This window comes from Hyaena hyaena, unplaced genomic scaffold, assembly GCF_003009895.1.
Source record: "Hyaena hyaena isolate Hyena2069 unplaced genomic scaffold, ASM300989v1 scaffold_286, whole genome shotgun sequence".
Classification (NCBI taxonomy): domain Eukaryota; kingdom Metazoa; phylum Chordata; class Mammalia; order Carnivora; family Hyaenidae; genus Hyaena; species Hyaena hyaena.
In genome coordinates, this window is record NW_024080918.1 from 1188802 (window position 1) to 1202576 (window position 13775).

The following is a 13775-nucleotide window of genomic DNA, read 5'->3' on the forward strand; positions in this document are numbered from 1 at the left end:
GATGGGGTGGAAGGCATGAATAAAAACAGGTGGCTAAAAGAGAGACCCAACAGGAGATATGTATGATTGATAAATTTTATTTTTTTTATTTTGTTACTATTTTTTAAATTCCAATAGAGTTAACATACAGTGTTATATACGTTTCAGGTGTACAATATAGCAATTCAACAGTTCTATACATTACTCGGTGCTCAACACAATAAGTGTACTCTTAATCCCCTTCACCTATTTTACCCATCACTGCCCCCCCTACCTTCCCTCTGGTAACCATCAGTTTCTTCTCTATAGTTAAGATTCTGTTTTTTGGTGTATCCATTTTTTTCTTTGTTTTGTTTCTTAAATTCCACATAGGAGTAAATTCATACAGTATTTGTCTTTCTCTGACTGATTTATTTCTCTTAGCATTATAGTCTCTAGATCCATCCATGTTGTTGCAAGATTTCATTCTTTTTTGTAGTCGAGTAATATTCCTTTATATACATTTTTTTCAGTTAAAAATATAAAAATCGTTATACTTAGTAGGACTAGATACTAAAGAAGATGGTTTGTGTCAATGACTTACGTTAATATGATCCAACTGTTTTATATCAGAATTCAAGACAGTCCCTATCAATGCTCAAAATGCTTGCCCATTGTATGTGTGTGTGTATGTGTTTGTGTGTGTGTGTTACATGTGTGTTCACTGCATTTACTAAAGGAGATATGTTTCTCTCCTGGAAATATAGGTTTTGAGAACTACTCTGGTTGATATCTTACCACCTTTATATGATAAGATCTTATAATTGTTTGATTTCTGCATAATCAGGTTTTACATGGCATATTTTTTAATTAACAAATCAATTTGGGGACAAATGGAGAGTTGGAAACCAATGTGTTAGAGCTTAATAAATTCATCAGGCATTCTTGCTCAAAAATAACCTTTTCAAAACAAATACTAGCGGTACCTGGGTGACCCAGTTGGTTCAGTGTTTGACTCTTGATTTCTGCTCAGGTCATGATCTCACGGTTCGTGAGATGGAGACCCACATTGGTCTCTGTCAGTGCAGAGCCTGCTTGGAATTCTCTCTCTCATCCTCTCACTCTGCCCCTCCCCTGCTTGTGCTCTTACTTTGCAAATAAAGAAATAAACTATTTTTAAAAAAAGACATTAAAAAAATACTAGAGTGAAACACTCAGCAGACCAGACAAAAATCTAAAGCACTAAGAATGGAATACCTGGAAGATCGTCAGGCGATCAGGCAATTGTGTGCCGTTCCATGTGTTTTATGTGGCAGGGCGGGGTGGGACAGGTAACGTGCAGGGACAGTTTTCTTTCCTGGATATTTTCACCTGAGTGGAGCTGAAAGGAAAAGGGCACCACAGTAGGGGCGGTTTTCCTGCAGACTCAGCCAGCACTTTGTAAGGGGCACAGGACTGTCATTTCAAGCCAGCCAGACTACAAGTGGCCAAAAACCAAAGGGATTGGCCAGAAATGAATCATCTTTGGAAATGCGGCATGATGTAGAGATTCAGTCAGATAGCTAGGGGAGCCAAATCCAGCCAAGTGCAAGGCCACCTTTTAGAAGTCAGAAAGCAGAGCTTTTCTGCTTGGTCTCAGTTTTTTACCAGGCTTGTGGGGTGAAGATTGCCCCAAGGCCTTACTCTAGTTCTCTCTCCTCTATGGAGTACTCCCAGACCACTCAGCCCACAAGGAGGACTCTGAAGTCTTTTGGTTCTTGGAATCTGTCCTATGCTATTTTGCAGTTAATTACAAACAGCCATAAGTTGATCTTGTAGATAAAATGAGGCCGTGGGTAAGAGAGTTCCTAGCACAATATCCGGTAAGACTTTGTTTATTCACCCTGCCACCCCTGGAAAGACGGTCTTGGCCAGAACACAAAAATAATAAAAGTGTAGCCATTAAGGAGAAGTGACTCAGCCCATCTTCTCATCGGTTACAGCCTACAGGCTCTGACAAGAAATATTCTCCTCTAGGTCCAGAAATGGTTGCTGTTATTGAAATAATCCAGATGGTATGAATTGCAACAGAAAGCCTTCATAAATTGGTCCATTATTATCCAGATTTGAATATACACATTAGTAGAGGCTGCGTGGCCTGAATGTTGGCTGTGGTATTTGAAACGGTGGTTTCTAAGGCATGCATATGAGTAAATACGGAGTGGATTATTAATGTAATACATATACTAAAGTCAGAGCCTATTTATTTCAGCAAAATGAAAATATTTTAAAGTTACAATAATACATACTTGTAAAAATTCATGTATAACAGAAGCTAATAAAATGTAAGGCAAATGTTCCTGCCCTCCTATCTCCCTCCGTCCCTCCCAGTCTCACTATTAACAGTTTGGCTAGCAACGCTCCAGTGCAGGCGTGGAGGGGCTGCAAAGGCAAGTACAACCAAGGTCACTGTCTTCATGAGGCTTCCATTCCAGTGGGAGGAGACAGACCATAAGCAAAGACACAAGTAAACAAATAGAACCAAGCTGGGAGAGATTACTTTATACTTGAAAGTGGGGTCTGAATGGTGAAAGAGAATCAGAGTTTAAACCCTTGTGGGGTTTAACTGAAGACCGAAGAAGACTGAATAGCAGGTTCAAGGGACAGAGTGGCACGCAGGGCACCACTGTGGCTGGGACTTTGTGTGCTAAAGTGAGACTACCAAGAGAGGGATGGGGGCCGGATCATGTGTGTATAATTGCTTAGGAAGTTCATTTCATGCTAAATATAACGAGGGGCTATTAAACATTCTTAATTGGGGGTGGGGGACAGAAAGGATCTGATTTTCGTTTTTGAAAAACTCTGATGCAGTAGGGGCATGTGGCAGGGGCAATGTCTGTGGTCTGCAGACATTTTGGAAGAGATTCATTCACACATATACACAAACACATAGTTACATATATATGCACATATATTTTTTTTTCTCCAACTTGTTATTGGTATACAGTTTTAGAACTCTTCTTTGAAATTATGTTCAGAGTCAGTTTACTGTCTGTCTTAGAAAATCAAACACATATTGCTTTTTGACCTTTCTCTCTATCTACCCAAATGCACCAACTTCGTTGGAAACACAGTTGTGGCATTTTAGCATGACTCCAGAATGTGTTCATCAGATTTGGCTCTGAATAACTTTTGGATTGCTCCCAACATCAGATTTAGTCTCAGAAATATTATTTTCAACAAATTCAGTGCCTACTGATGTAATACTTTTTGATCAGCATCAATGGAATAGGTCATGTATATAGCCTCCCAAAGTGATTACTCTGAAATGAAAAAAAAAAAAACCCACTCATTTGAAGTTATGTTTATTTAGTCACCAAATAAACACTGAGCACCAACCACTAAGTACCAGGCACCGTTTCCGGCACTGGGGATACATCAGTGAACAAGCATGCGAGCAGTCTGCAGGTAGGCAGAGCCTTACTTGGCGATGTCTGGGCTCTGGGTTATTTTCCTGTATTTTTCTTGCTTTTCTCTCATATTGGGGGATATACCACAGCAGCTCCAAACACGTCTTGCTCACTGGAGGATGGCCAAGGCTAGAGGTAAGGAAAAGACGTCTTATGGGTTCTCAGGGATAAAACTCTTCCTCCACAGTCCCACGCCCTCTTATTTCACATTATTACTCACCAGAATTAGGTCACGTGCTCAGGTCCTAAACCAGTTAACAAAGGGGGACAGAGTATCAAGACAGGTTTAGACCAGTTGTTCTCAAAATGTAATCTTAGGAACCCTGGAGGTGGGGGAGGTGGGTTCCTTTCAGGAAATGTGTAGTCGAATCAATTTTAATTATGATGCTAAATGTTATTTGCCCTTTTTACGATCACTCTCTTATGAGTATGTAGTGAAGGGAACCTGAAATAGTGCAACAGATTGAATTTAGCAGATGTAATAATCAAACTGTCTTTCATGAGGCCAGATATTAATGATATCTGTAAACTTTTAAATTAATATCACTCTTTACTATACTGGGGGAATATATAGTTATTTTCCATTAAAATGTGCTGTTTATGTTAAGATGTAATTTTTATTTTTTTAATAACCATCTTAAAGTTGTTTTAAAATTTTTTTAATGTTTTATTTCTAGGAGAGAGAGAGAGAGAGAGAGAGAGACAGCATGAGCAGGAGAGGGTCAGAGAGAGAGGGAGTGACAGACTCTGAAACAGTCTCCAGGCTCTGAGCTGGCAGTCAGCACAGAGCCCGCCGCGGGGCTCGAACCCAGGAACCGCGAGATCATGACCTAAGCGAAAGTCGGGCGCCTAACCGACTAAGCCACCCAGGCGGCCCCACCTTAAAGTTGTTTTAATTTCCAGTATGGTAAGTGTCAAGAGATATAACCCACATAAACAAAAGCTCTTCGAGCCCCTCTATCATTTTTAGGAATGGAAAGAGGTTCCTGAAACAAAAACAATTGAAGACCACTGTTTTATTCAGACTGACCTGATTCATCCTTGGGGGTGGGGGCACGTCTGAATTTTTAGACCTCAGCCTGACCAAAGCCCTCTTTTCTTAGAATCCAAGTCTGTTAGTGGTTAGGTCACAACAGGGTGTGCCAGAGGCTGCTTATTGAATTGCTTGAGCACAACTCTTATACCTGTTGAAGATTTGGGCACCTCTTTTTGGATTGTGAGGGGAAATGGCCAAAATGAATTCTTGCTATTTCAAGGAAAATCTGTCAAATTAAGTTGCTTCTTAAAATGGGAAGGGGTGTGGGATTTTGGGGTGTGGACAGTTAAAATTTCAAACCCCTTCTTGGGAGGAGGACTAACCCCCTCGTACCCCCAACGGTAGCCTGGGTTAGGGAGATAGATAGGTAATCGTTGGTAATAATTGGTTTCTTCCTCCCCACAAACCGTGTTCTAATAGCGTGCGTGCTTGCAATGATGGCCCCTATCACGCTATTTGGCTGTCATTCACCTATGCTTAACAGCATCTAGCCAGACTCCTGATGGCTTAGCCCAAAAGCAAAGAGGATTTCATTAGACTCTGAAGCTGTCACCATGGCGTGCTCACTTTCACGCCTTGATCTTTCATACAGGATTGGGGGTCTGTGCGTGTAAATTGGGGGTGGAGGAGGTGGGAGCACTACTCCCTCCCTTGTTCTTCAGTGTTAATATTTGTTTTTGTCTCAATTATTTAGGTTTCCAAGAGCTCTCAGGAGCCTCCTTAAAATACCAAACCTGTTTCTACCCTCTTGAGTAAATCCACTGGCTTCACTAAAAACAAACAAAATCCATCAAAGCACATCTTTGTGTTTCTAACTCAGCTACTATGCCTGCGACTTCACCATCTGATCTCTTTCCTTTCCCTGGCCCCTCTTCCTCCCTGGGGAATTTTAGGCTGCTACGGAAGAGGGGAGGAGCCGGTCTGACCCCCGCTACGGGAGCAACACAGGCATTCATTTTCTCTGCACATATTTTGCTGAGTGGGTGTGGGATATTTCTGCATAAACTTCTGGTTCACGAGTGCCATTTGTCAGTATTCTCGCTGTCTTCTGCCCAGGTCCGTTTCTCTGCCCTAATTTTACGTGTAACTTTCCCCGCGTTGGGTTGTTTGCATCCACGATTCCCGACGCTTGAACCTCCCTTCCCTTGGGCCTGACCTAATTCTGGGTGCCCGCTGTTGTTTGGTTTATTTCTCCACTTTTGCCAGCGCACGTGGCTCTTCTGGGATGCTTCACTTCTGCTTCTAGGGTGGGTGTTGGGGTTCACTGGGGTTCGGAACACGTGCGTTAAAGCAGCCACGACCCGCTTCCCCCACGGTGCCCGGGGGCCCCAACCCCGCGGGCGTAAGGAGGGGGCGGGGAGCAGGGCCCGGGTGAATCACAGGGCGTAACAGGTGCCGCTGCCGCAGCTGCGCCCGCATCCCTCTCCGGCTCTAGGGATAAGGTTTTCTTTTTCTCTAGGTTTTTTTGAAGGGGGTGGAGGAGACTCCGGGGGGCCAATGCAGGCCGCGGTTGTTCGTCGCCTAGCAACCGGAGGAACCAATGGGAGGCGGCTGAGCCTGCGGCGCCGGCGGCGCGGGGGCGGGGTGGGAACCTAGGGAACCTGCCGAGGCTGGGGGTGGCCGCGAGGGGAGGGGCGGAGTCCGGCCGGGGGCGGGGAAAGCGGGAGCCAGAAGCGGAGGCGGGGCCGCCGGCGCGGGGCGCTGCGTGCCGCGGCGCCTGTGCGGGCCCCCGGGGCTGAGAGAGCCGGTCTAGGACAGCGAGCGGTGCCTCCCCGCCGCTCTCTGGGGCCGTGACGGTAAGAACCCCCCCACTCCCGCCACGGGGATTGTGACGCGCCCGCCCGGAGAAGGGCGGGGGAGCCAGCGCGGCCTGGGGTGGGCGCCGGCGGGGAGCCGGAGGGCGGGTGCAGAGGTGAGCGCCGGCACCTGGCTCGGCGCCCTGCTCCTCAGCGGGAGGCTCGGTGCGGCCGTTGGGGCCGTTGGAGGAGGCGGGCGGGCTTTGACCCCGGCCTTGCCTGGAGGAGGAGGCGGAAGGTGGGTGCCAGCTCGGGTCCGCTCCCGCTAGCGGTCGCAGCAGTGCGCCCCCGGGAGGGATCCGGACCGCGGAGCCCGAAACCTTCTCCCGGATGGAGAGAGGGTGGCGCCTGGCGTGGGATGACGAGCGACGCGGGGACGTGGGGGAGGAGGGGATGGCCGGTTTGGGGCTGCGGCGTGTCGCTAGTGGAGGCTGCGGGGCTTGCGGGCTTCGGGATTTGTTGGGGCGAGCCGCAAGAGGCAGTCCTTAGAATGAGTTACTGACTGGCCCGTGGCTGCTGCAGGGGAAGAGATCCCCGAGAGAGGTCTAGTTAAAAGTCAAGGAGAAGAGCTTACATCATCTAAAAGGCAGGCAAGCGTGAACATATTTTGGTGTAGAATTTTACAGTAAAGAACGGTAAGCCGAATTGTGAGCCCCTGCCCGCTTTTGAGCCTCTGCTGATCGCCCTGTTTTGCCAGCCACTTGGGCCCAAGAAATGGAGTCTGCTAAATAATTTGTTCCTAGCACGTGTAGTGTGAGGATCTTTAGATTATTACCGCGTTTCAAGATCCATAGTTGGGATCGCCAAATGGTCATTCCTTGCAACGCGGATACAGTTCTTGTTGAATCCGAGAGACTTGAGATTTCCCTTTCGTGGGTGGGGCTTAGTGGGGAGACGATTAGAAGAGGCACTCCTCCAAGAGTGGATCAGAAAAGTCTGAGTGAAAGATGCCTGGAGTTTGAAATGGCTAGGGCTTCCCTAACAACACACAGTCTGGGTGTAGAGTTGGTGGTGAATGATGGATGTCTTGGAACATTGCACGGCTCAGGAGGAATTGGTTTACTCTTTAGAAGAAAATTCTGGGAGCTTGATTCTGAGCTGAAAGGTAGGTATGACTTGACACATTTGGATACTGAATGAAACTTGAAAAGAGTGAGAGATCTGGAGAGCGACAAAAATGCCTTTAGAGTTAAACTTGAAGTCGTCAAGCTATCTTGAAATTTAGAAGTTAGAGGTAGATTTCTGAACTTGGATTCAGACGGCACAACTTTATCCATCAGAACTCCTCTCCTACAAGCTATCATAACACAGAGGCCTGGGAAGCTTAGGCTATTTAAACTAAACAAGTAAAAAGCTAATGGCCACTCTGGCCCACTGTTCTGCTTGCTGTCAATGAAAGTTCCTCAAACAAAATGGTTCTTTGAAAAGAGGATTAGCAGCCGACAGTTAAAATGAAGGCTCTTTTAGTGACTTGGGGGGGGCCTCTTCAGCCAAGTCATTTTATCCTTTCCTTCCCTCCTCTTTCCCCATCTGTGCAATGAAGATAATAAAGCCCCAGGATTAAGTAACATGGGTGAAGCAGCTAGAAGATAACTGCAAAGACTGTTATTCTAGGATGAAATGTGAACATCTCCTCATAACACATTGTGCCTTGTGACAAGACTTGTTAAAGTACATTCCATTCCAGGGGTGTCGAGGTGGTGTATGAGAAACTAAAACGTTCACTGTTCAGAGGATTCGTCAGAACCCTCAAGGCCCGCACAAAGAGTATATTCTTGGGTCCTCCAAAAACCTGACCTAGCTGCTCTTTGACAAAGCTGGATATGACATAGGTTTTATAAAGGTGGAGATGACCAAAGTAGGCAAAAGTAGCCTTATATGTGTAGTATGCACCTACAGATAAAAGGGTCAAAGACATTGCCCGCACAAGCGTGTGATTTTAGTTCATTTCACATCCTTAAATTGGAGCCAGCCCAAAGCTTTCTAAGTGATTTTTTTTTCATATATTTTACAATAGCTGTGAATATGCCTTATTGGTGTGACTGTTCATCTGGAGGCAAGGGGTTTTGACACCGTGAGGGGCTTTTTGTGTCTTTGGTAATAGTGATTATTATCAGCTGGTAATGAAGGTATGTGTTAATCTTGAGTTCAGAGGTGACCTAGAGGAGTGTACCATTCATTATCACTAGGGGAAAACAACCTAAAATCTTTACTTTTGATAGTGGGTCAATAGTATACACAGTACCGGCAGATGTACTGAATTATGCTTAATAAACACTGAGCTGCTGCTTGCCAGGCCTAAGGATAAAAAAATATGAGTGTTGCCTTGAGGGGTTTGTTGTGCAGGAAATTAACCGTGTAGTGAGGGAGAGAGCAAAAATAGAAAAAAAAAATTGCAAATATGAATAGGCTTCAGAAAGGAGAGTTTCGGCTCTGTTTTGACAGAGGAGAGCGAATTTACCTGGTAAGTGCGTGGTGTCACGTTCTGCCCAGTATACTGTTGGGGAAATACTGGTGGGTTGGTTGTTGGAGCCAGGTGGGGTGTGTTAGTGAGAAGGTTAGAGAACAGGGCTGTGACCTTTGACCCGTAGATACTAGGGAGCTTTTAAATGGTTTTATCCAGGGGAATTATATTAGATTTTTAGAAGGGTATTTCTTCCAAAGTCAGTAATTCCAATGATGTGAAAATGTTCTGGACGTAGGTAATCTAAGTAGCATCTGACAGACCTCAGCCCTACTCAGCAGTTAAATATTTGAAAAAATATTTTTTGAAGCCTCCAGAAACTGTAGGAAAGCAGAGGTGATTATGCATACAACCAACTTTTATCAAGTATGTTTTACTTTTACGATTGGGGGAATAGGGATACAAAGATAAGTAAGATATAGCTCCATTTTCAAACAACTTGTAGTTCAGTAAGAGAAATAAAATTATAATACAGTATAGAATCTAAGTGTCATTAAGGGCCATTAAAAAAAAAAAAGTCAGGCCCTAGCATTGTAGGATTCCAAGATGAGAGAAGACACAAATTGTCTCTTAAATTAAAAATAAGTTCTTGGGACACCAGGGTGGCTCAGTTGGTTAAACTTCTGACTCTTGATTTTAGCTCAGGTCTTGATCTCAAGGTTGTGAGCTCAAACCCGGAGTTGGCTTCTTGCATGGTGTGGAGCCTGCTTAAGATTCTTTCTCTCTACCCCCCCTGCCCCTCTCTGGTCCCATCTCAAAAAAAAAAAAAAAAAGTTCTTAAGTAGAAATTAAGCTGCAACCAGGTAGCCAGTAATATTTAAAGCTTTCATCTGTTAATTCTTGCTTCTTACATTGCCTTCCCTCCCTCTTACTCTCCTGAGTCAAATTTTGGTTTTGACCATCATACTACTAGCTACGTGACCTTGGGCAAGTTATTACTTGACCTTATCGTCTCTCTCCTTAGTCATCTCCTTTGTAAGTGAGGAATAATACATCATAGGGTTGTGATTAAATAATATGTTAATATCTATAATGGTGTCTAGAAAAATAACTTACATGTATCGAGTATTTAGTATTATTTCTATTTGATATAAAAATGCTGTAATTGAATAAGAACTAACTTAAGAACAGAATGTTTTTATTTTTTTGAGTTGCTAGCAGATCTGTGAACATCTAATAAAGTCTCTACATGTAAGGAACTCAGTTTTCACACTCTGGGAAACTAACCTTCTTGAGTAAATGATTTATTGTTTCCTTTTCATATTTGTTGATCACTTTTCTGAAATCCAATTTCTTCAGCTTTGTCATAAAGTCACTAATTGCCAAATCTACCATATTTTTAATTCAGATCTTGCCCTTTCATGGCCTTTGCTGCTGTTCATCACCCCCTCCTCTTTAAAAATTTATTTTCCCTTGGCTTTCCTAGAGCTCACCCCCTATACCAGTATTTATCTCCTATATCTAGGTCCCCTTCACTCACTTGCTACATATTGATGTTCTTTGGGGTTCTTTCTGTTGCCTTTTTTTCCCTGTAGTTTTAATGAGTGGCCAATAGCTACTTACAATCCAAGATGGCTACCACATATGTGTTAACGACTCATAAATCTGCGTTGGTGTCTTTTGATCTCCAGGCCCTAGAGTTTATCCCTATTTGAATGTCTTATGAGGGCATCTCTAAACCCAGTAAGTTCTACACTGAGCTCATTATCACATACTTAACCACACATGATTTTATTAACCTTATTCCTCTGTTCTCTTTACCTAAGTGACACTGTTATCTTGTCTAGTCCCAAAGACAGATTTTCACATGAGAGGATAAATGCCTTCCTTTTGTATATTTGTCATCGTATTTGTCAGTCCAACTTCTGAAGGATTTATCTGTTCTTCATGATCCTCATCATCATGGCTAAGTCCATCAGCCAGCCCCTGACCTATAATTGCCTACTTGGCTATAATATTTTTGTGGCAGGGCTGCCAAAAATGGAACATTAATGTTTTGGAAACCTCAAGCTAGGATGAGATTGCTAGAAGAATATTGCTCTGAAAGAATCCTAGCACTGCATACAATCATGTAGAGTTTTAATGAGTGGCCAGTAGCTACTTACAATGCAAGTCTGCTACAAGCCATTGCATATGCTTTTCATCTGAGAGTTAATCTAGGTTGTAAAGGGCCCAGTCTTGAGTGTGTCAGTCCTCTGCCAGTAGATTGTCATCTGCTTATCTGTACTTCCCTGTCTAAAATTTGGCACCTTCAACATTATTCTCTCTATTCTGTTTCCAAGTTTTAGAAATATCCCTACACAAAAGGTCTAGAATATAAATGCAAGAAGACATCTTAGGAATCATCAGTAAATAAACCCATCATCAGCTGTGTTATTTTATAATGAAGAGATGGGCCCACAGAATTTATATCATTTGCTTGGGATACTTGTTGAGTGTTGAGAAGAGGCCAGGATCTGTGAGGTTTTGGAAGCATTAATAGCTAGTTTTTATTCTTACCTTCCATATTATTAAATAGCTGGAGTTTTATTCCTGCTTCCCAGGTTTGTAACTGGGCAAGTTACTTAACTTACTCTCTCGTGAGTCTCAGATTCCTCCATCTGTAAATGGTATTCTATCTACTCCTTTCTGGAGCCATTGTAAGGATGGCATAGCTGATGAGCCACTCAACTTGGAGTTGTTCTCTCCTACCAGTTTCTTGTAATTAACTAGTACAGGATTCCAGTTCTTCACTCCCTGTCCATTCATCCTTTGTAGATCTGAATGGCTTCATAGATCTCTGAAACTATAGCCAAAACTGCTCATTTTTGTACTTTTAAGGGGGAAGAGTCACTGGTTTTGGATCTTGTGACTCAAAACAGCTTAATCCCTGGCTTAGCAATTGTCAGGCTGAGGACCCAGAGCTCTTGGTGCCTCATAGCCAGACCAGGTAGAATTTAGAATTGTTTGACATATTTGAGGGACAGTATATATTTTTTAAAAAATTAAGGGACTTCAGATACAAAGAATTAGGTATATTCTTTGGTTCAGGACACATTCTCATAACTGATCTATTTATTTAATTTTAATGATAGGCACCACCTGACATAAAGCTAGGACTTTGACAATAGCGTCTGTATAACCATATGGGCCCTTCCAGCCCCTTTCCCTCCCTGTCTCACCTGAGGCAGCTGTTTACTGAATCTTATCTTCATCATTCCTTGGTATCTTTTAAAATGCAGTTTTACCGCATCTATGGGTTTTCCAAACAGATACACAGTTAACAACTATGTTACATGCCCTCTTCTGAGACTTTTGTTCACTTATTATAATGTGAAATTCATCCACGTAGTATTGCTGAGACTCCTCTATGTTGTGTGTCGCTGGGGTTTTCTGACTCTGTTTTGCATAGATGCCCCACTTTTTTTTTTTTTTCATTCTGTTGCTGATGGGTGTTTGGGTTACCCCAGGGTTATGCTTTTGTGCTACTTGGCTTATGCGAAGAGTGTCACTGTTTATGTTCATGCCTCTTGTCACAGATGTGCACACGTTTCTCTTGGATTTATACCTATAAGGGGACATGCTAGGTTGTAGAATATGTGCAGAAGATATATGACTTTCAGCTGCCAAAGGTTCTCCCTACCCTCCAAGGTTTGGTAAGCCTTAGCCAGGTTCTCCAGGACTGTTTGACATTATTCTTGAAATCCATTCTGTAGGTAAGAATTCCTTTTTGGTATTCCATATTCTAAATGCATAAATACAATACTAACTTCCACTGAAGCACGTTCTATAGAGTATAAGCCACGTTCTCAGACCTGATGCATCAGAATCCCGTGGAGCTTCTCTTAAAACACTGATTTTGTGAGTTTCACTCCCAGAGTTTCTGAATCTTTAGACCTGGAGTGAGACTTGAGAATTTGCATTCTTTTTCTTTTCTTTTCTTTTTTTTCCTAAACATTTATTCATTTTTAAGAGACAGAGCACGAGAAACAGAGCATGAGTAGGGGAAGGCAGAGAGAGAAGGAGACACAGAATCTGAAGCAGGATTCAGGCTCTGAGCTGTCACAACAGAGCCCGATGTGGGGCTCGAACTCACGAACCGTGAGACCATGACCTGAGCCAAAGTCAGTCTCTTAACCAACTGAGCCACCCAGGCGCCCCAAGAATTTGCATTCTTAATGAGTTCCTAGGTGCTAGTGATGCTGGTCATGAGACCACAATTTGAGAACCATAACCAATGACTGAATTTGAACTGAATCATTGAAAAAGCTATTACAGATACATGATTACATCATTAAAAATCCATGAGTTATGGTGGGTTTTGTTATTTCCATTGCCTTTAATATGTGTTGTTACCTTAATTGTTTTAGGAACAAAGTACTGATAAATGGTAACTTTTTTATTTGGACTTCTTAGCTGACTTTCAACCTTACAATGTAAGATTGATTTTAAAACAGTGCTTCTCTTTTGTTCTTAACAATCCTCTTGTAAGACTATGATTGTGGCTTTCCTACACGTACCCCGGAAGAATTTGAAATTGGTACACTGTCTCTAAATGATCATGCTCTTGATTCATACACCAGATCACCTTGCTGCTCCTCTGAGCTGGCACCAGTCAGGATCAAGTTGAAAGCCCTTCTAAGATGCAGCATGGCTTAAGTGTGGGTTCTTGTCTGTCATCGTACTAAAGTAGCATACCTCACACTAATATGTCACTGAACTTAATTGACATTTATTCAGCAGACGTTTTACTGGATCCTACCATGGCTCATATATGATACGTCATAGCAAAGCAGAGTACCAACAGTACAATGCCAGGCCTGCTGACCAGGAGCTCAGGTTAGGTGGTGGGAGAGAAGTTTCATTACAGCGAGCTCTGTGTTGTAAGAGTTAATGCAAAGTGGGGGCTCCTGGGTGGCTCAGTTGGTGAAACGTCCTACTTTGGGTCCATGAGTTTGAGCCCCACGTTGTCGGGCTCTGTGCCGATAGCTCAGAGCCGGAAGCCTGTTTATGATTGTGTGTCTCCCTCCCTCCCTCTCTCTTGCTCTACCCCTCCCTCTCTCTCCCCGGCTCTTCCTCTCTCTCTCTCTCTC

At 43.4% G+C, this 13775-nt stretch overlaps 1 protein-coding gene across 6 annotated transcripts in view; it reads left to right on the forward strand.

The window, feature by feature from the left end:
- Positions 1–6139: 6139 nt before the first annotated feature.
- LOC120241656 (SSX family member 2 interacting protein) overlaps positions 6140–13775 on the forward strand; it is a 44981-nt gene continuing 37345 nt past the window's right edge. For 3 of the 6 annotated variants that reach the window (XR_005530917.1, XM_039246940.1, XM_039246936.1), the window contains exon 1: positions 6343–6477. The gene's annotated coding sequence lies outside the window, so the exon portion shown is untranslated. Of the gene's footprint in view, positions 6240–6342; positions 6478–13775 lie in introns of those variants that run through there. The other 3 variants (XM_039246938.1, XM_039246939.1, XM_039246937.1) reach the window with 2 other exon arrangements.